Here is a 19,916-nt window from a genome sequence, read left to right as displayed (position 1 = left end):
GGTAAATGAGTTAACTGCAGCACTTAAAAATTAGAAGTTTTTTTCTCAGAGTTGCGAGACAAATAATGCCCCTGTCAAGGCAAACTATATTATTGACAATGAAATGGCATTAACATCAAAGTCATATACTGAAGGGGACTTCATTAAAATATACATGCTGGATGTGTGGGAGGGAAAATCAGGGGTTGTTGCCAAATTCTGAGAAAAATTCCTATCAAAGATTTTTGTGCATTTTATTGTATTGTACAAGAGTCATTATGCAGCATAATTGTTTAAAAATCATGCCATGAGCGTTTGTTATCAAAACAGAGAATTTCATCCACACAAAATGACTCAATCACCAACACATATTTTGCTGAGTGAGCACAATTTTAGCCATAGCTGGGTTGTTAAGCCAAGAAGTCATATTTATGTGTATTTATAAAATCAAAAGGGAAAATGGATATCACTGAGCACTTGAACATTCTCAGCACAAATCTGCCTAGACGAAACAAAGTTGTAACAGAGTATCATGATAGCATCCATGCATTTCAGCAGAAACTTTATCTGTGAGAAGCACAATTGCAGAGATCAACCCAGCACATTTCCTCTCTTTGAGGGACATCACTAGCGCATACAGGGATGAAAACATGGATTGATACAAAATTAAAATAAAATGACTAAAGACTGAGTTTCAGCAGTTTTCAAGTCCTGAACCAACCTGAGCATAAATTATGATATTTACTTCACCAATCACCATAAACCAATCTGACGCGGCTGAGGTTCTGCAAATGGAAGTGATCAATTTAGTGTTGAAGGATGAGTTTTCCATGATAATCAGGACACATTTTATCAGTTTATCAGGACCAACATATATCCAGAACTGACGGCTTTTGCCTCAGTGACTTTGTGCATGTTTGGAAGAACCTACATTTGTAAGCAGGCATTTTCTCTTATAAACATAAATAAATCCAAACTGCACTCTTTCCTGAGGCACAGCCACTTGAATGATATCAAGAAAGCTGCCATTGCTCAGAGGCTCACTCAAGATGTTGATGAGCTGGTTAAAGCCAAAACAGTCCAGGTATCAGAGATTTCTAAGAAGTGCAGTAGCTTTGGCTCATAATTTTTGTTCTACGCAGTAACTCGAAAAATATTGTTGTTCAGTCAATAGCCTGTTAATGACAAGCACTGCCATTCAAGGAGCTTTAGCAGTATGTTTATTTGCACAAAGGTTAGACAAATAAGGTTTAGCAATACAAAGTGATATTTACTTTGTCTTCTAATTATATTCATACTGATCGTCCAACAAAGATGATTTGAAAAAATATTATAATTAAATTATACTTTGGCAAATATTAAGTAATTACAATTACTTAGATTTTGTAAGGTATTGATCTGGCCCCTTTATGTGAGGTTTTTGAACAATATGTCCCCTAACACCAAACATGCCTGTCACCCCAGCTTTAAACTGTTCAAGTAATAGGCCTTTTACTTCTAGTCTGAGTTCTTGACCATCCAAACAGAAGTGGAGTTCATACTGGAGACGTTGGAACTTGAAGAAATGTATACATTTCTGCTTAAATACCTGGCAACTAAAAAAACTGAACTTGAGCTTTCTGACAATAGTGTCTGAAGTATTCATTGCGCTGTAAGAAACCTCAAAAGATAATGTCAACATGATCTGGTACCACGGTGTCTTTGCTCTTGTTTGGATGAGACATTGGCAGCAAATGCTGGAGGAACCTCCAACTCTCAGCTGCTATTTTAAAAATTGTCCAAGAGTTATCACTCCTTCTCTTTCACTATATCTTTGTTTTGCTTGAGACAAAATAGCCTGTAACAAAAGAAGACATATGAGAGGGGAGTGGTCATCAGCATCTCACTACCTCTGCTTGAATTTGTGACCTGTAGGAGACATCTCAGAGCCCCAAACCCCATACATAACCACCCAGTTACAAGTGACAGGTCCAAATGACTATTTATTTTTTAAAAAATACCTTATTACAGGTTCCTTTTTCACAATGTATAATTCTTTCTTTCTTCAATCTATCCTTGGCAAGTACTGTCCTTCTTCTTTCCCAAGTCCAACTTGCCTGGGTAAAGCGGAACTGCTTCTTTTATTTGGAGCCAGGACCAGTTCCACCATATTGCACCCAGAAAGCCCTTCCAGGTCAGTCTGAACATTGTTAAAACAAGGAATGTTTCTTCTAGCGTCTCCTAAAAAAATCGCCCATTGTGACTACAACTCTAATGCAGCTGTGTAGGTGTACACATGGAAGATCCATTAGTGGGATTCTGACACCTATTGTATTGGCAACATTGATACAAGGAGGCTACTATCCTTTACCCATTCATTTTATTTTTATCCCAACTAAGAAAAGGAACATACACCATCCTAACAGGAATGCTAATCTGTCTATGGGGATCGTTCTTTATAAAGGCCTTCCAACTGAATAAGAACCATCCAGCCTGGCCAGGATGACAGTCTTCTATGACAGACTATATGAAGATTAAACGGATCCTGGTTGTATGATTCTGTGTATCTGCATATATCAGATGTTACTGGTTTTAATACAAATAAATATAATTTAATTGTTAAACTTTGAAAGTCAATGTCTAATTATGTCTAGTGAGTCAAGAAGCTGGATTGTCCATTCCTTGTCTAGCTGTGTTCCCTTAAATGCACTTGGGGATCCTCAGGTGAAGAGCTCTATTTCTTGTAAAACTGGGTTGAAGTAAAGGTTTGCAAATAAAAGGCAGTCACAGTCAGCTTGAGGTCCTTGGGGTTGAATATGTGGGGTGTAATACAGACAATGAGACAAGTAAGAGGATACAGGTACATAGCTGGTTTTGATATTCCCCCTATACTCCGTTAAGAAAAGAACATGAGGTTAGGAGATCTGATAACACGATAAAACATTTTGCCACTTTGTAATTTTGCCATCCTCATATTGACACCCAAGTAAATTTTCTGACTTACGATTCATATACTGGGAAAGACAGAGATTTATAGTTCCCTTTTTGTAGCCTGGGAATGACGGAAGAATCGAAGTCTCTGGACATACGGTCTTGGAATATCGTAAGAGTCTGCTTTTTGCCTATCTAGGGGGTATTTTTCCTCATATTTCATTAGTAGGTTTTTGAGTTGTTAGGCGAGCTCCAGTCTCCAAGTACCAGGTCAAAGTAACTTTAAGTCAAAAGATGATTTGTGGTATTAGCTCTTTGTTGGAAAGAAGAATGACCAGAAGGGTAGAGAGCAAACATATTGGTTAATGAGGTGAAAGCAAGCTACTCCCAATGAGAGTCTGCTACTTCATAATTTGCCATTTTTGTTTGTTTATGTTGAACACACACACCATTTGTTGCCCCCCTTGCAGATGTGTGCTCAAGCATTTAATGTTAAATGAAAATATTATGAATACAACTGGTGCCTCTGAGTCCATGTCTAGGATACGTAACTAGCTTGGAGATCCTGTCAGAGTCTATAAAAATAAAATTTCCATTTAAATACGATAAATCAAGCAAGAAAAATATTACCATTTATTTTTATATGGCAGGAGAAGACATATGGATGTATTTTAAGGAAGACATGAAACAAATGAAGCATTATTCATAATCTTACAGGAAATGCAGTCAGGTCTGTTCAAAATGCAAACATTGTGTTTAACCTTCATAATTCAAGACATGGTGCTTTGAATGCTTAGCAAAGAGATTTATACACACACATATACACACACCCAAATTCAAGAGATCTGTTTGAAGATCAAACAAACAATTAAAACTCGGTCCTGCCAGTAAAGGAAAAGCACAGACATAAACAATAACAATTACTCCAATTATTTCAACCTCTGTCAGAAAAAAACACTTAATGAAAACGGTTACTGTGGCTGCCACATCTAAAGCACAGACTACATTTTTATTAACTAGCTCGAGGATTTGTCTTTGCAGTTCTCCCAATATTTTAACCTCCAAATAGGGAAGGTTTTTTCCTGACAATTTGTTAACTAGGTAATGTTGCAAAGCATTGACTACCAACTGATACTGAAGCTACCGATTAAAACTGAATTAATCTTCTTGAAGAGAAGAAAGCCGAAAAAGACAGAACACTTCTCCACACTGTGACAAGGAAAAAAGAGTACCATATTGAACAGAGTTAAAAAAAATGTGAAAAAAGCTGCAATTCTGAATAGAAAAACCCCATTTGATGTAGAAAGATTGAATTGAACTGATACGCGCATTAACTCTCTGCTGGGGTTGCCTGAGTTAGCCTAAGGGAGAATGGATCAAGGACCTTCTTCTGGATAGGTAATTTGAGGACTGTGGAGGAAGCAGACACATACAGGAGTTCTCTGATTTCTTCTGCATCCATCTTCGGTGATTCATTTTGCTTGGACATGTGTGAACCCTGACGCCTCTGAAACTATATGTACCATTTTAAAATATTTTAACTTATAGAGGTTGGAAGCACTTGCTAAAACAGCACGTTGCCACACCCATCACACAATGAATCACCCAGATTGGGACCTGAGTGCGGCCGTGCAACGGGTGACACCTCAGCACCACACTTGAACAGTTTACATTTTTTTGTGGTGGCTGGAGTGCCACTCTTGCCACCAACCCCCAAGTTCTCTCTGAAAGTTGAAGGACCATATAAAAAAGTAATCTAATTCCTAATAAACTAGAGGTATGGATAAGTTTTTTAGGCTTCAAACATTTCTTGCTTCTGAACCCACCCTGGAAGTAATTAATTGTAATATTTCAATTATAAGTTTAGTCAAGTAGTGTTTGCTGCTGTCTATTCATAACATGGTCTTAACATTCTATCTTTTTAACTGATGTCCCATTGACATGACTTCTAGTTAGAGGGGATGTCAAACTTGATGGCTGTAGCTGCTGTTCACATCATCTGTGTATGTCAATACACATGACTAGGTACTCTTCTTCACCTTATTATTTTGACTTAATATTTTTGAAATCGTAATTGAATAAGAATTGGCCTGTATGGCCTAATCTCTTCAAAACTATTTGTTATATTTTTAAAAATTTCAGTTCTTGGGGATTATCAAGAATATTCTAGTAGGCTCAGGCACCCAACTTTTGTAAAGCTTAGGAATTGCCTTATGATTCCTAGATAGTAAAAACACCATCAGAGTAGCTCACACAAGCTACAAAGTCTTATTTCTTAAACTGCAGGGTACTTCCTAAAACTCATATAGTGAATATGACCTTTGTTTCAAGTGTGGGGAGATGGGACATCTGTCACCTAATTGCCCCTGTGAACCCATGGACTGCTCACTGGTGAAGGGAGAAAGGTATTGTGCCACTGTGATTAACCCTTTGTCTGTTCCATATACAGGTGCAGTTATTATACTGTAAATGGCAGAAAGGTAAGAGCAATGTTCGATTCCAGGAGTAACATTTCTATTGTTGCTTCCCATTTTGTTTTACCGCAACAATGGCTAAAATAAAAACCAGCCTTAAATGTATACACTGAGATATCCGGTACTATAATACAGCTAAATGTGTGGTCGTGGTAGATTACAATACCACAAGACTGACCATGGCAGATCCTCCGTTTCCAGTCGTATTAGGAAGGGATTGGAATGATATTAATAGCGGTAAAAACATAACTGCTCCTGAGAAAAGATTAGGCTTATTAATGGAGAATACGGCTCTGACTGCCTCCACGCCGTGTACAACCGTTGCTAGAGCCCATCCAGGTACACAATGTGAAGGAGTCGATGTCCCATCGTCCTCTGCGGGCACTAGTACAGGTAATGTAGAGAATGTGGTGGCTGAACGAGTCGGTATTGATCCCGTAGGACCATTGGAACCCTCATTAAAAGGCTTTAAATATATTTTAGTCTTAGTAGATTATGCCACTCGATTTCCCGAAGCTGTTCCCTTGCACTCAACTACCTCAAAAAACATTGCATGGGAATTAGTAGGGATATTCGCTCGTGTGGGGACCCCCAAAGAAGTTCTAACGGATCAAAGGACTCTCTTCACTTTGGAGACGTTCAGGGAAGTAGCTAAATTACTCAAAATAAAACATCTAAAAACATTGGTCCATCATCCCCAAACGGATGGGTTGGTAGAACGATTCAATCCAACTTTAAAGCAGATGATAGTTAACGAGGATGGGAGAAACTGGGATTAGTTGCTTCCTCTGGTCTTGTTTGCATATCGGGAAGTCCCTCAGGCCTTAAGGGTTTTCCCTTTTTGAGCTTTTATATGGAAGACAGCCCATTGACCTATTGGATATGTTAAAAGAAGGTTGAGAAGAAGAGGTCCTCCCTACCTCAAACATGTTTGAATATATCGCACAATTACGCGATAGATTAGAAAAAATCAGACCTATTTTAAATGAAAACTTGGAATAAGCTCAAGCAGCGCAGTCCAAATATTACAACAGAAACACCATCATTTGGGAATTTGTCCCGGGTGATCGTGTAATGGTTCTTGTTCCAACTTCGCACTCTAAATTATTGGGCTATTGGCAAGGCCCATATAAAGTTAAGGAAAGAAAAGGACTCATTGACTATTTGATTAAACAACCAAATCGTCGACCGAGTTAACGAGTATATCATATAAATTTGCTGAAACCGTGGAAGGATAGGGAAATTGATCCCTCCTTCGGACAGCCTCGTTCCCTTTTCATGTCTCATTCACACCTTAATTTCGGAGATAATTTTAAATGAGATACCAGGATGAACTGCCCTGACTGAGCATGAATTTATTACGGACCCGGGGGTAATTGTCAGAGAAAGACCCTATAGGCTCCCGGAGGCAAAGAAGGTGGAAGTAGAGTTGGAAGTGAGACGAATGCTAGAATTGGGGGTTATAAGTTATAGTCCCTGGTCTAGTCCAATTGTCTTAGTTCCTAAACCTGATGGCTCATGGAGGTTTTGTAACGACTTCGTTAGCTTAATCAGGTCTCCATGCCGTGTATAGACGATCTACTCAACCAGCTTGGGAGCGCGCAGTTTCTAACTACTCTTGACATGACCAAAATGTATTGAGAAATTCCCTTAACGGCCTGTGCTAAAGAAAAAAACGCATTTAGTACTTCCAGTGGACATTGGCAATACAAGGTTCTTCCAGCAACCTTCCAACGTCTGGTCGATACACTGCTATGGCCCCACAATTCATATAGTGCCACTTACCTAGATGAAGAAATGTTTCTTTGGATTAAGTGAAGCCAAATATTTGGGCGCAGCAAGCATCTTGCGTGAGACATGAGCAATCACTGCGCCACCATGTTCCCATGTTTAATAACATGATTAAACTCCTATCATCATGAAAATGATATCAAGTATACATCTCAGTATTTTATTTATTCAGAGAGCTGTAATATAACGAATGCAATGGATTCTGTGTCCTGTCGGAGAAAGAGAAAGCCAGTTTAAGAAGCACTTAGTGATTCACAAACATAGAGCACATAGAAGATCAAATACAAAAAAAAGCATTTAACTTGCTACTTTAGCTATGATGGGATTTGAGAAACTAGTAAATTTTTGATGAAGTTTATGATGTTCTACTTCAATGACATAAACTATGTGATTAAAGTGGAAATTTGAGATTAAAGTTGACATTTTGTGCTTTTTTCCCACTGTGTGCCTTTTTTTTTCTCTGTACTCTAATAAAATTTAATATGACACTCAGACAGTGGGCTACGACTCACCTTTTCACGGCGACTTTGATATCTGATAACTTCTTTTTTATTTCAGGCACTGTGCGATTTTGTGAACTTGACCTTTCGAGTTTCTCTGACACTCTGTCACTTGATCAACTTCCTTTTGCTGATTATATCACTGTTTAAACCAATCAACAGTACGTTTTTCTTTGCCTCCACTTGGTATTCGCTGAAATTCTTCTATTCTCCCCTCTTCCTTTTCCCATTGTCTTTTCACAGAAAGCTGAGCTTAAGGGCTATTTATATTGATTTGCATATTCAAAGAGGCATAATTCTGGGAGGAGATGGGGCGGGACAGCAGGCGTGTGCACATGCATTATTTTTCACACTGACCGGGATTTATGTAGCGGAAGAACGTGAAAGTTTGCGTACACACAGATTTATGCATCTGGATTTTTCTGTGCGTACACACATTCTCGCTTTTGTGCATACATCATGTTATAGTGTGAGTTCTACGCATGGCATTATACATGAGGCCCCAGGTCCGTGGTGATTATTTTCACTTTTTCAAGTAATATTTTCTGTTTTTTTTGCGCTACTGCAATCTTTACTTTCTTTTTTTTATACTTTGTAATTTTCCTACTTTCATATTCTTTAACTTTCTCCACATGTGTATCGTGCCAACTTTTTTTTTTTAGCCTTTCAAATTCCACTGCTTTCATAATCTCTAACCTGCTCTGCATATGTATAGTGCCAACGTTTGTGATTGTCTTTATAAAGTACTACTTTGTCTTTTACTCTCTCTTTTAATTCTGAGCCGGATTGGACATGCTTTTTTTCAATTCCACTTGTTCCGGGCTGAAAATTACTTTCCTTATTTTCCTGAATTTGCACCTAGATTCTTCTTTTTCTTTTTTTTTCTTTTGAGTCTCTTTTCTCCGCGCTGGCTTCTTCTTCACTTAGTCGTCTACGTTTCATTTATAACGTATTGTCCTTATATTCTTTATATGTGTTGAGAGCCCTGGATCTGTGTGTGCTCAAAGCCTCCTTTACACGACTGAGTGTTTTGCTGCCTCTGGGCTTATTTGATATTGATTGTAAGTAGGGCGTGTCTTGCAAGAATCTCATGTTCCACGTCATCGCGAGACAGTCCTGGGTCAATCTCTTGGCACAAAGTCTGATGTTTAAGGTCCCTGTGAGACACTCTGTGGCCAATCTCTTTCATCTTGCAGTTTCTTTTAAGTGTCTTCCATGATCTTCACGATCACATCTCGACGCCCTAGTGTTTCTCTCCAGGATTTTTTTTTAATAATAGAGGGATGTAAGCTGCCTATGGTAGTTTCTGTGTGTTTTGTGGGTGGTCCCTCAAGAGGTGGGCCCACCTGCCAATGACTGCCAGGAACTGCCCTCCATCCTGTAACTCCAGAGGGTTCTCCACAGTTCCTGGCAGTTCATTTAGAATGTACCTGTGAGGAGAGAGTTTATTTGAGTTTTGCTGTATTTATTGTGATTATAGACATTTTTCACTCACCTTAGGATTGTGGTTTTGGGACATTGTTCACCTTGAGTTGTCTTGCTGGCAACTCATTTATGCCTTTCTTGCTCTTCATGGCTTCTTAGTGAGACACATCATTTTTGTGATAATAAATCTTTTTATTTATAAAAACTCTGTGTTTGCCTTTATTACTAGCTGGGGTTTGGCAGTAATATCCACCCTCTAGCAGGCATCTTTTGGAAGTGCATTTGGGACTCCTAGTTCATGACAGTACCTTGGTCGATACAAAAACTTGACATTCATAGCAATTGTTAGCTTTTTTTTTTATCAAGTAGGCTCTAAAGTCAGGATTTTGTGTTCTGCTTTTGTTCCATTTCTGATTCAAATTTTTGATTTTTGTCTTGCCTTTTGATTCTGGTTGCTTGTTCTTAGTTTGACCCTTGCTTGTCTTTTTACTAAATTTCACATTTCTCAAACATCTCCTGGTTGTTTCAGTGCTCACAGTAATTCTCATCACTTTGTTTATCTACCACAAATGTTGGCTATGTCTCAAAATGTCTTTTGTATTCACTAGCTGATGTTGCCTATGAAAAGCTCTAGTGTAGGACCCTTTCAACTAAGTGGAATGTCTCAATATAAAACAAAATTTGATTGGTCAAACACTTGAACATAAGGTTGGTCCCTGCGCTGTGTGTAATGTAGGTCTGACCCCCACAACCCTGAATTTAAGTCCATCTCCTCACTCTTTCACACCCCTCCATTGTATCTTTCATTAAATCTTAATACATGCATTCCTTACCATGCTCCGGTACCTTTCTGCTGAGAATTAGTGTGACAGTGTTGCCAACTAGGCATTATTCACAAGCTGATGTTGTTTGTGGAAAGATCTGGTGTACACACCCCACATCTGTTTGGGATGTCACAGTTTAAAATAATACTTTATTTATCAACAGATTAAAAATCAGGGTTCATCCTTGCCTTGTAACTAATGTTGCCCTCGTTCTGGCCAAATGATGCTGAACTGGATTTAATGGGTTCAGGAAGCAAATGGTTAAATTTACAAACATAAGCAGAACCAACGTAAAGTTCTTGATGGGAGATGAGCCAATTCCAACCGTGTATGAGCAGCCCATTAAAAGCATTGGCAGGTCGTAAAGGACACAACGCATGTACAGTGGTTACAGAAGGAAATTACCAGTAGGCTGAATTCCATTGTCAAAACCATGCTGCTAGACAGAATAAAACTGTGGTGCTTGAAGTTTTGGCGAATATCATAAGTATTATGGCACTAACAGTATATGAGGCCCCAACTTCAGCAGTGGGGAAAATGGAAAAAGCAATCACAAGATATAGGGAAGAGGAGGCTTTGGGCTTGGAGGAAACCACAGCACCAGAGTGGAAAAAATTGCTGGCTAAACAGGGTTAATGAACTAGGTGGGACAGTGTGGAGAAGAGGAAGATCAAGCTGGAAGGATCTGTCAGGGATTCAAGCAAGTTAGCTAAGCTTTATCATCAAAATGATGTATGATGTTCTTCCAACACTAGTGAATATTCATCTGTGGCTAGATGAAGATCCAAGGTATGCCCTATGCTCCATGCCAGTATCACTCAAACACCTCTTGGCAGGGTATAAGATCAGCATTATTCAGTGGCATTGCTGTTAGCAGCACAATCAAGTTCCTTGCTTCAGCGCCAGAGACCAAACAAAGTTACAATAAATTTTCTCCCCCTAAGAACAACTAAGCTGAAGAAAACATTAGCCTTCATATGTGAGGGAGAAAAACAGCCAGATTGTCTCCTCACCCCCAGAACTAGGCCAGTTACATTCAGTCAACATTGGAAAACAGCTCACCTTTTAAGGCCTGAACCGTTGCACTGGTCTTCTTCAATTTATATCACTGAGTGCTCACTGTACCCCTGGAAGAATCACAGGATGAGGCATTTGGACGTAACAAGATACACTATCCAGAGCTTGCTATTGAAGCACAACAATGGGGCAACAGCACTACAGTTTGCCCATTGGAAGTGAGATGCAGAGGCTTTGTGTTAACATCTACCACCAGGCTGCTATAAGATCAGGGGATTTCTTAAAACAATCTGTCAAATCTGTCTCAGATGCAGCATAAAAGAGCAGCCAATGGCTTTGGCCGAAGAGGCACTACCTCAGCTGGGCACCAAAGTAGTGATCCTGAGGATAAAGTAGACACTGATGGTGTGATTCTGGTGTGCCAGGAGTCATTGTTGAAACATGCAGAGATGTAGTGAGTTATTTGATGAAAAGTCATAGAAGGAGGATGTCCACTTGAAAACCCCTTCATTCCAACCAGTGTTCATCATCATTGGCATCAAGATCATCTCTTGTAAGTTTTTGCACAATGGATAGTAACATCTCATCCTGTGTTTAATGAATCAGCAGAATCTACTATGATAGAATTTGTTAGATGTAAAGTAAGTGAACCCTCAACAAAGAACATATTTTTATGTCTTCATTTAGCTCTGTCTAAAAAATATTTAAGAAGCCTTACCAGTAAGCTCTTTCTAAAATGTTTTTTTTAATCATCTTCTAAGAATTATGCATATGTTCAAATGCTGGTAATGTTTCTTTATTTTTCATTGAAGTTAGAGAATGTTCTTTCCAGGCTTCCTTTGAAATGCATTATAAATAGGAATAATGAAATTGGATTAAAAGTCTGCCTTGGCTTTACAACATAATTGTCTGTAAACTTGTGTAAGCTTTTATCTTTTGCTCTTTACAATGTGCAGAATAAAAAATATGAAAATAATTCAGGAATATGCAGTGTAAAAACCAAAAGCTGCCAAATCTCCAAATAAATGAAAAAATGCCTTGTCTAAATCTGGCAATACAAGCAATTTTTACTAAAGTCAACACTTTGCTGTTAATTATTTCTGTGGTTGCAAAGCAGAGAGAGGAGAAAATGAGTATAACTTTTTGTAAACTAGATCGTGTTACTACATTATGTTTTCATTTTTGTTTCCAAAGCTGTGTCTAACCCCAGAGGAATTTATTTTTACATGGGGTGCATGGAAGACTATTTAATTGTTTGTAAAAACAATCATTTTCTACTTTTAGTAGAAAAATGTGCTGACTTACACTTTCAGCTCTAGTCTAGACATGTTTGTCAGTGCAATTATTTCAAGGGTTTCTCCAGTTTTGTTGTTGGCTTACTTTTCAATTAGGCACTACATACTTTTGATCAGCAAAAACATTATAGATGTAGCTTTATCATCATAAAACAATAATGTTAACCTCTTTAACTCCCTATTTGCCAACTGTAATGCATCATGAAGAAGTATAAGAAGGTGACTGCTGTGTATAAGTTGTGGAAAGGTTTTCTTTTGTTCCTGTGATATTACAATCAGGAATAGAGGGGCAATTGGTACATCAGGCTTTATAGTGCTTGAGGGTCTGGTTCAGTTTCAGAAGCGATAATCTGTTTTCATGGGTTTTCTCTGAAGCTTCTTCTCACTTTCAAAAGACATTCTGGTAGGTTGTTTGGTAACTTTTTAATGCTCCAATGTGAAAGAGCATGTGTGTGCATAAGTGCACCCTGCGGTAGAGTGTTGCTTCTCCCAGAGCTGGTTCCAGTCTTGTGGAAAATGCTGTAAGAATATTTTCTGGCATTCATATTTCTGTAATAGAAAAATTAGTTTAGACAAGGGTAGGATGAATGCTAATATGGCGTACACATGAAAAATTGTTTATATTTTAGATAAGCACATATGAATTCAGAATAATCACTTTTATTCATGTAGCAATTTAATGAAATCTATTATTCAAGGTCTGAATTTATCCAGGCAGTGTTGGGCACAAGACAAAAACCAGCCCTGAATGGGTTGCCATCATATCAAATGTCACAGTCACACACTCATCCCCTCCTTGCTCATACTATGCTAAATCAAAGTTTACCTAATTAGCCCATCTTTGGAATGAAGAAGAAACCTAAATCAAACGTAACGGACAGTAACAGTAACAGACAGATGCTGAGATTTGAACCAAAAGCTCTGTAAGGGTGAAGCAGGAACACAAATACTAATATACTAGCTCCAAAGAAAATCACAGTATTATATAATCTGACAAATCCAAAGCTGCTAAAGCTGTATTACCGACTTAGATATCAACAACCTATGTATATTTTTTTCGATATTGGTATACACTTAAAATAAGAGACAATAACAGCATCTTGAGTATCATAAAGTCACACAATGGTCTTTAACAGGCCCTGTTTTTTGTCTTGATTCCCTAAAAAGATAAGAAAAAAACCCTTTAGGGAAAAAAAAAACGGGACTAATCTTGGGAAAGGCAAAAGCAAAAACTAAAGTGATTGTGTTGGAACACAATCCTATTATTATTACATGTACATTGTTGAAAACACCATACTCTTGCCAATGCTATAAATAAGCATATTTTTTTCTTATCCTATACAGAGGCATATTTATTTCACTAGTGATATAGAATGTATTAGGGATTAAATAGCTAATATTCAGCCTCACATGTCATGCCACTGTTATCTAGAATGTGTAGACTTGTTCTGTGTTCACATGGTATTCTGGGTGTTATTTGGGCACTGATTTCAAAGACAGGCTTTTTGGACAAATTGGTGACTTGGATTTGTTCCATTCCTCATGTTTGTGTATGTAAGTTAGTGTAAAATAAGACTGACTAGCATCCCATCTAGTGTTAGTTCCTAGTTCTGTCTGATATTGCTGGGCAGATTCTAGCAATAAATGACACCTAAATGGAGAAACGTGACATAATTTAAAATATGGATGAATTAGCAAAAGAAAATTAAGACTATGGATGCGATTGTCCACGGGAAAAAGATGACCATCGGTGGTGAATTGCCAGTTCCTCTGTCATCATGGACTGGGTCTCGAAGAATACTAAGAAGAGTGAGATATTAAAACAATTTATTATAATTACATTTAAGATTCAGAAGGAAACATAATTACTAAAAATAATGCATTCCTATTGCACCTAATGTTTTTAGACTGAGCTGTGTTTACTTTGACTTCTAAAATATTGGATGTTTAGCTAGTGTGCTGTTAGGTTTAAACTGAGGTACATGCATATGTTAAGGAATGTCAGTCTTTTTAAGAGTGTTTACATATAATGCAATAAGCAGCTACTGAGATAGCAATGTTGATTTGTCTATCTGTCTGTTTGTCCCTCTATCTGCATGAAACCACTTGGCTCCAAGTGGACCCACATTTGTTGAAACTTGGCATAGTTGTTCTTCAAGGATATTAAGTGGGACAATTTTTTAGTGAGATAGCCTTAAAACACATTATTTGAATTTCAAAATCTTTCATTGAGAAGCATTGGTACGTTTCTGAGCTCATCTATTTTAAAATTGAAAAACATTCTGTACAGGTTCAATTGCAGATTAGCTTGTTATTTCTAATTTACCATTGTGACAGTTTAGGGCTCTATCGCTCCCTTGTACCGTCAGACCACTAGTCAGACACCAGGTAAAAGTCCAAATATTTGTTATTTATTATAATAATAATGTGCACAAAGCACGCTCCTCTCCACAATTCTCCAATAAACAATACAATAATCCAAAATCACAATCCTCCTCTCCCAGATGCTTAGCCACCCTGCCTCCCAACTCAGCTTGTCCATCTGGGATTTCCCAGAGTTTTTTATAGTCCTTGACCTGGAAGTGTTTGTCCCTCAGTCCGTGTGACTTTCTATCACTTCTGGGTCAGGTAAAAACGTCTCTTTTTCTTCAGCCCGGAAGTATATCATTTCTTCCATTCCCATGACTTGGAAATACTTCCGGGCTGTGAAATATAAATCCCTGGGCGTCCCTGCAGCGACTCCTGGCGGCCCCCATGGTATCCAGCAGGGCTGTGTATTGTGACTCCACTATCCATGATTCCCTGCTGGCATTCGGGGCACCTCTATGCTGCAAGGAGGGCTCCATCTAGCGGCCTGGGGGTACTGGCCGGGATGAATGGCCGGGCATATCTCACACCATGAAAATGGTAAGTTTCTTATTTCAATTTCTATGTTTTATTTTACCCATTTGACAGCCGCTTTTTATGGCGAAACAATGTAACGGCATCTGTTTGCATGCTGAAGCAATTACACCTCACTGCAGGACACAAGACCAGACAGGTTCAGATGTATGTGGGGTTGGATGATTGAGTATTACCACATAGGAAAAGTATGACATTCCATGTGCATTTATTAATTTAATTCGCTAATAATGATATCCTTTATGTATTCAATATGGTAGTAATGATATTGTTTATATGCTAACTGTATCAGAATGCAGTAGGACTCTTTATATGTTAACAGTCCAGCTTCTGCCTCCGCCCCATTCCGCATTGGTATCTGCAGGTGAAAAACATTTTGTTCAAACCTTAGTGATAACAGCTTACTTGTCCTTCTTCTTGAAATTAAAGTGGGTAAGTGACATCACATTCATGTCAGTAAAAAAATAAAAGAAACTTAACTTATGTAGAAATGTATAACAAAAAGGCTCAGTGACATTTTATGTTAGTTACTAAACATGTACTCTGTATTTCCATTACACTAAAATGAACCTAACTGATGCATTATCTAAAGGTTACAGTGATTCAATATTTCTCTGACACTGTCATTTACTGTCAAAGAGTCATAATGATCCGCTATCTTTCCTGTTTGGATGCAGTCAACACATTTAGCTTGAGATTTCAGCACAGATTTGAAATCTTCATTGGGTACTTTTTGGAAAAAAATATGTTTAAGAAATTGGAACTCTAATTGGCCATAAACCCTTCACATTCAGCAACTGATAACAGCACATGTATCTTTTCATCACTTCAGTTGGAATCTGATGTCCAATAAAGAAATTTCAGCCAGTAAAATTGCAATTTAAATATTTTATACACACTAGTAGTATATATAATTTCATTATGTTACCACTGCTGTGGTAGGCTTGTGTCCTGCCTGGGGTTTGTTTTCTGCCTTGCACCCTGTGTTGGCTGGGATTGGCTCCAGCAGACCCCCGTGACCCTGTAGTTAGGATATAGCGGGTTGGATAATGGATGGATAGATGGATGTTACCACTGTTATTTTTGAAAATGATTCAACAACAACATTTATTTATATAGCACATTTTCATACAAAAGATGTAGAAGTGCTTTAAAGGATGAAGAAAGAGAAACAAGACAAAATATAAAAATTAGGCAATACTAATTAACATAGAATAAAAGTAAGGTCCAATGACCAGGGAGGACAGACAGCTGAAGAAAAAATAAAATCCTCAGGGCTTCCAGGCCACAAGACCGCCCAGCCCCCTCTAGGCATTCTACCTAACATAAATGATCTCAATCAGGCCTCATGGTTTTCAGGCTTCACATGGAAGAATTTAATGATGATGGTCATGTGGACTCCTAGCCTCTGATTCACCGTTGTAATAAAACTGTGATAAACTCTTTGATGAAGTGACAAGAAATTTTAACATTTCAAACCTGCTAACCAAGTCTATCAACACACCTAAATGTTGCTCAATGAGTACATTTTCATACTTGTTTTAGCTTAGTTTTCTTTCATTTGAAGATGGTGGCGCAATGGTAGTGTTGTTGCCTCACAATAAAGAGACAAGGAGACACCAGCCCTGCATGACGTTTGAATGTTCACCCCATATCTGCATTTGTGAAGGTTTAGTAAAAAGACTTGTGTGGGTTCACCCAGTGATGGACTGCTGCCCTGTGCAGGTATTGCTCCTGTGTTACCCCTGGCAATTGCTAGCATAGACTCCAGCTGCACAGTGACCCGGCTCAGGGTAAGTGTGTTAAGGAAATGGCAGAACAGAGCTAATGCATGATTCTATCCACAATTTTATACTTTCATAAAATGCATCCTATAGACAAGCAACAATGTGTTTCACATTTTTTGGGCAATGCTTTATTTTAAGTGTTTTGTATATTTTTAAGCATTTAAGGTCAATAGTACAGTATTAAGAGTAATGTTTTGATTTCTATTTTCACTAATATGTATTTAAAAGTATTTGAATTTGATCATATTTTATTTTGGATGTAGTGAATTTCAGGGTCACAGTTCAATATCTGTTGTCACACACGTGTGCATGGGAGGCAGCTGAAGGGCTTAGAGAGGACTGATGATACATCTGCCCGGGGCGGGTACGCTAACACTCTTTCTGAGTTCTCTACAGGTCTTTCCCGGGAAATCCCACCAGGAGCAGACACCTCGAAGGGGGACACATCACTTCCGGTCCCAGCCCCGAGGACGACCTCACTTCCGGTTCCGGCCCCGAGGACGACCTCACTTCCGCCCTCCGTCCTATAAAGCCTCCTGCCTTTGCTCTGGCAGGCAGTTCTGTTTTGGACTCTGTTGAGTAAACTTGACTCTGAATGAATCAATTACGTTTGCAGCCAGGAAACCGGATTAAGCGGGTGGCTGCCCCAAACCTTGCCATGCCTCAAGTCTCTTCTTTCTACACTGTATTACAATAGAAATTTCAGGCAGAACAGATTAGAATATTTCAGAATGTTGATGGCATAAACAAAATCTGTAACCAACAGTTAAAAGCAAACCCTGGAATAATAATTACAAAGAAAGGTGTAATATTAAAAGGCTATTTGTCTTCAGCCTTCCTTTTTACTATGAAAAAAAATTAACATCTGAAAACATTTATTAATTTATTTAATTACCAAAGAATATTCCTTAAGCGATCCATTTTTCTCTGCTACAAAATTTATTTGTGTCTTGTTAATCTAATACACTTTTCAAAAATGTAAAAAATTTGTTATTTTTAATAACAATCTTTATGAAAATACTTTATGCTCATGGGTAGAAAAGCAGGAGGAACAAAATAAAACTCCAGCCTATTGTAAGTTCAATAAAGAAAACAGAAAATCATCTTAATTCAACAAACAGAGGAAATGATCAAATAAACAGTACAAGAAATGCTCTGTGATATTTACAATATGTTTTTCATTTGGTTAAATCATTTATAAACCATAAATAAATAATGTTTATATGTTCCATCTGCTGTGGTAAACTACTACATCAAATGCACAATAGACAAGGAGAGGACCACAGGTCCATCTATTTCTCTATCCATTCAGTAAAATTCTGGTGACTACAGGTGTATAAAAACATATTGCAAAAAGTATTAGATTTTTTAAATACTAATTAATGGACTGGCACCACAGTTGATTCTGTCTGGATTCAGGTACCTGTGAACAGATAATCAGATGAAGAAGTTTAGAAAGATCATGAATGGAGGGAGGGTTATTTCATAAATATACAGAACATATGGGTAATAGAAACTCCTCACTTATCTTATATGTGATTTAACAATATAAATGATAAATCTGATCTTTAACAAAGCAAAACAAAAATAAGCAAAAGCCCCATTTTCATACTGAATACAGCTAAGTCCTAATTTTGGGTGTTGTGACCTCCTCATTATCCTGCAGCATACAAAAACCTCTCCTTGTTTCCTTCCATCTCTCCAACCCTCCAAACTGTCTTTCTTCACCCCAGTATGCCTTTGCACAGTCACTTCCCTGCCAGTCCCAAGTGAAATAATGCCAACAATGGTAATAACACCAAGTGTTGGCCTGGAGGAGTTTTGTTGGACAACTTCATGATCCTTTATCATTCCTGATTCTGGCTTGGAAAATCAGCTATACTAAGCATTATTGAGTTCCATCTCCTCCAATACAGGTATCAGGGCCTTATCTCCATTTTTTTCTTTTCTCTCCATTGGTTTTCTTACTTTTTTCTATCCCTTTCAGAGGTTGTTGTTCCACATTCTCCTAGACAAGTGTATTCTGACTGCCAATATGGAGTTTCTGTCTTTCTCTGACTATCATAGTGTTGAAGCCATCCTCTCCCCTATGCCACTCTAGTGGCATTTTTCCATTACCTAATGGGCAACCCTTTCTAACTGGTGTCACACGCGTGCGCATGGGAGGCAGCTAAAGGGCTTGAGTGAAGGCAGTTCTGAGGCATGCTGGGATGTGGCAGAGTGCACTGACTCCTTTTCTCCCTTTCCTGTAGACCATTCCCAGGAGATTCCACCTGGCTCTCTTGATGTCACTTCCGGGACCAGCTCCGGCCCCTCGGATGTCACGTCTGTGCTTGATCCAATGACTGAAGAACACATGCCTGATCCTTATGACCTCACTTCCTGTCTTCCCCTTTAAAAGCCTGCCCTTTTTCCCTTTTCCTTCAGTCTCGTTCTGGACTCAGTTGGATGCACATCAGTGCTGTGTATTTTGATAAAAAACGACTTTGCAGCCAGGATACCATATTATATGGGTGGCTGGCCAAAACCTTTATCTGTTTATGTCTCGTTCTTGTGACACTGGATAAAGCTGAAAAAAACGCAAATTTACTAGTCTAGATAGGTTGAGTATTCTAAGAGGTAACTTGTAAATTACAAAATATATTATCTACTTTCACACATTTTTAATAGGAACTGACCATATTTTTATACTGGCATGATGAAGTCTGCTATTCTTAATTCTAGTGCTTGAAATACAAACAATTATTTTGTGTGTGATTAACTATTCATTTATTGATACTCAGAATGTTTCTCTTAATGAGAGTCATGGCGACAATAAGCTGCCAAGGATAGATTTTCTTTCAGTAAATACAGATTCCAGTTCCTTGTGGGGTTTTCAGGATATTCCTTTGACATCTGCTCCCTGTATTGTACTGCTGTACCCAGGGGATTTCTATGAGATGCTTGAGCAAGCTAAATTAGTTTATGCTATTGTAGATGACCGCTAGTAAACATTTAAGGAAGCTTAAGTTTT

The sequence above is a fragment of the Polypterus senegalus genome, chromosome 8, assembly GCF_016835505.1.
Source record: "Polypterus senegalus isolate Bchr_013 chromosome 8, ASM1683550v1, whole genome shotgun sequence".
Taxonomy (NCBI): domain Eukaryota; kingdom Metazoa; phylum Chordata; class Cladistia; order Polypteriformes; family Polypteridae; genus Polypterus; species Polypterus senegalus.
The sequence above is the reverse complement of the archived record's forward strand: the minus strand, read 5'-3'. Positions refer to the sequence as shown.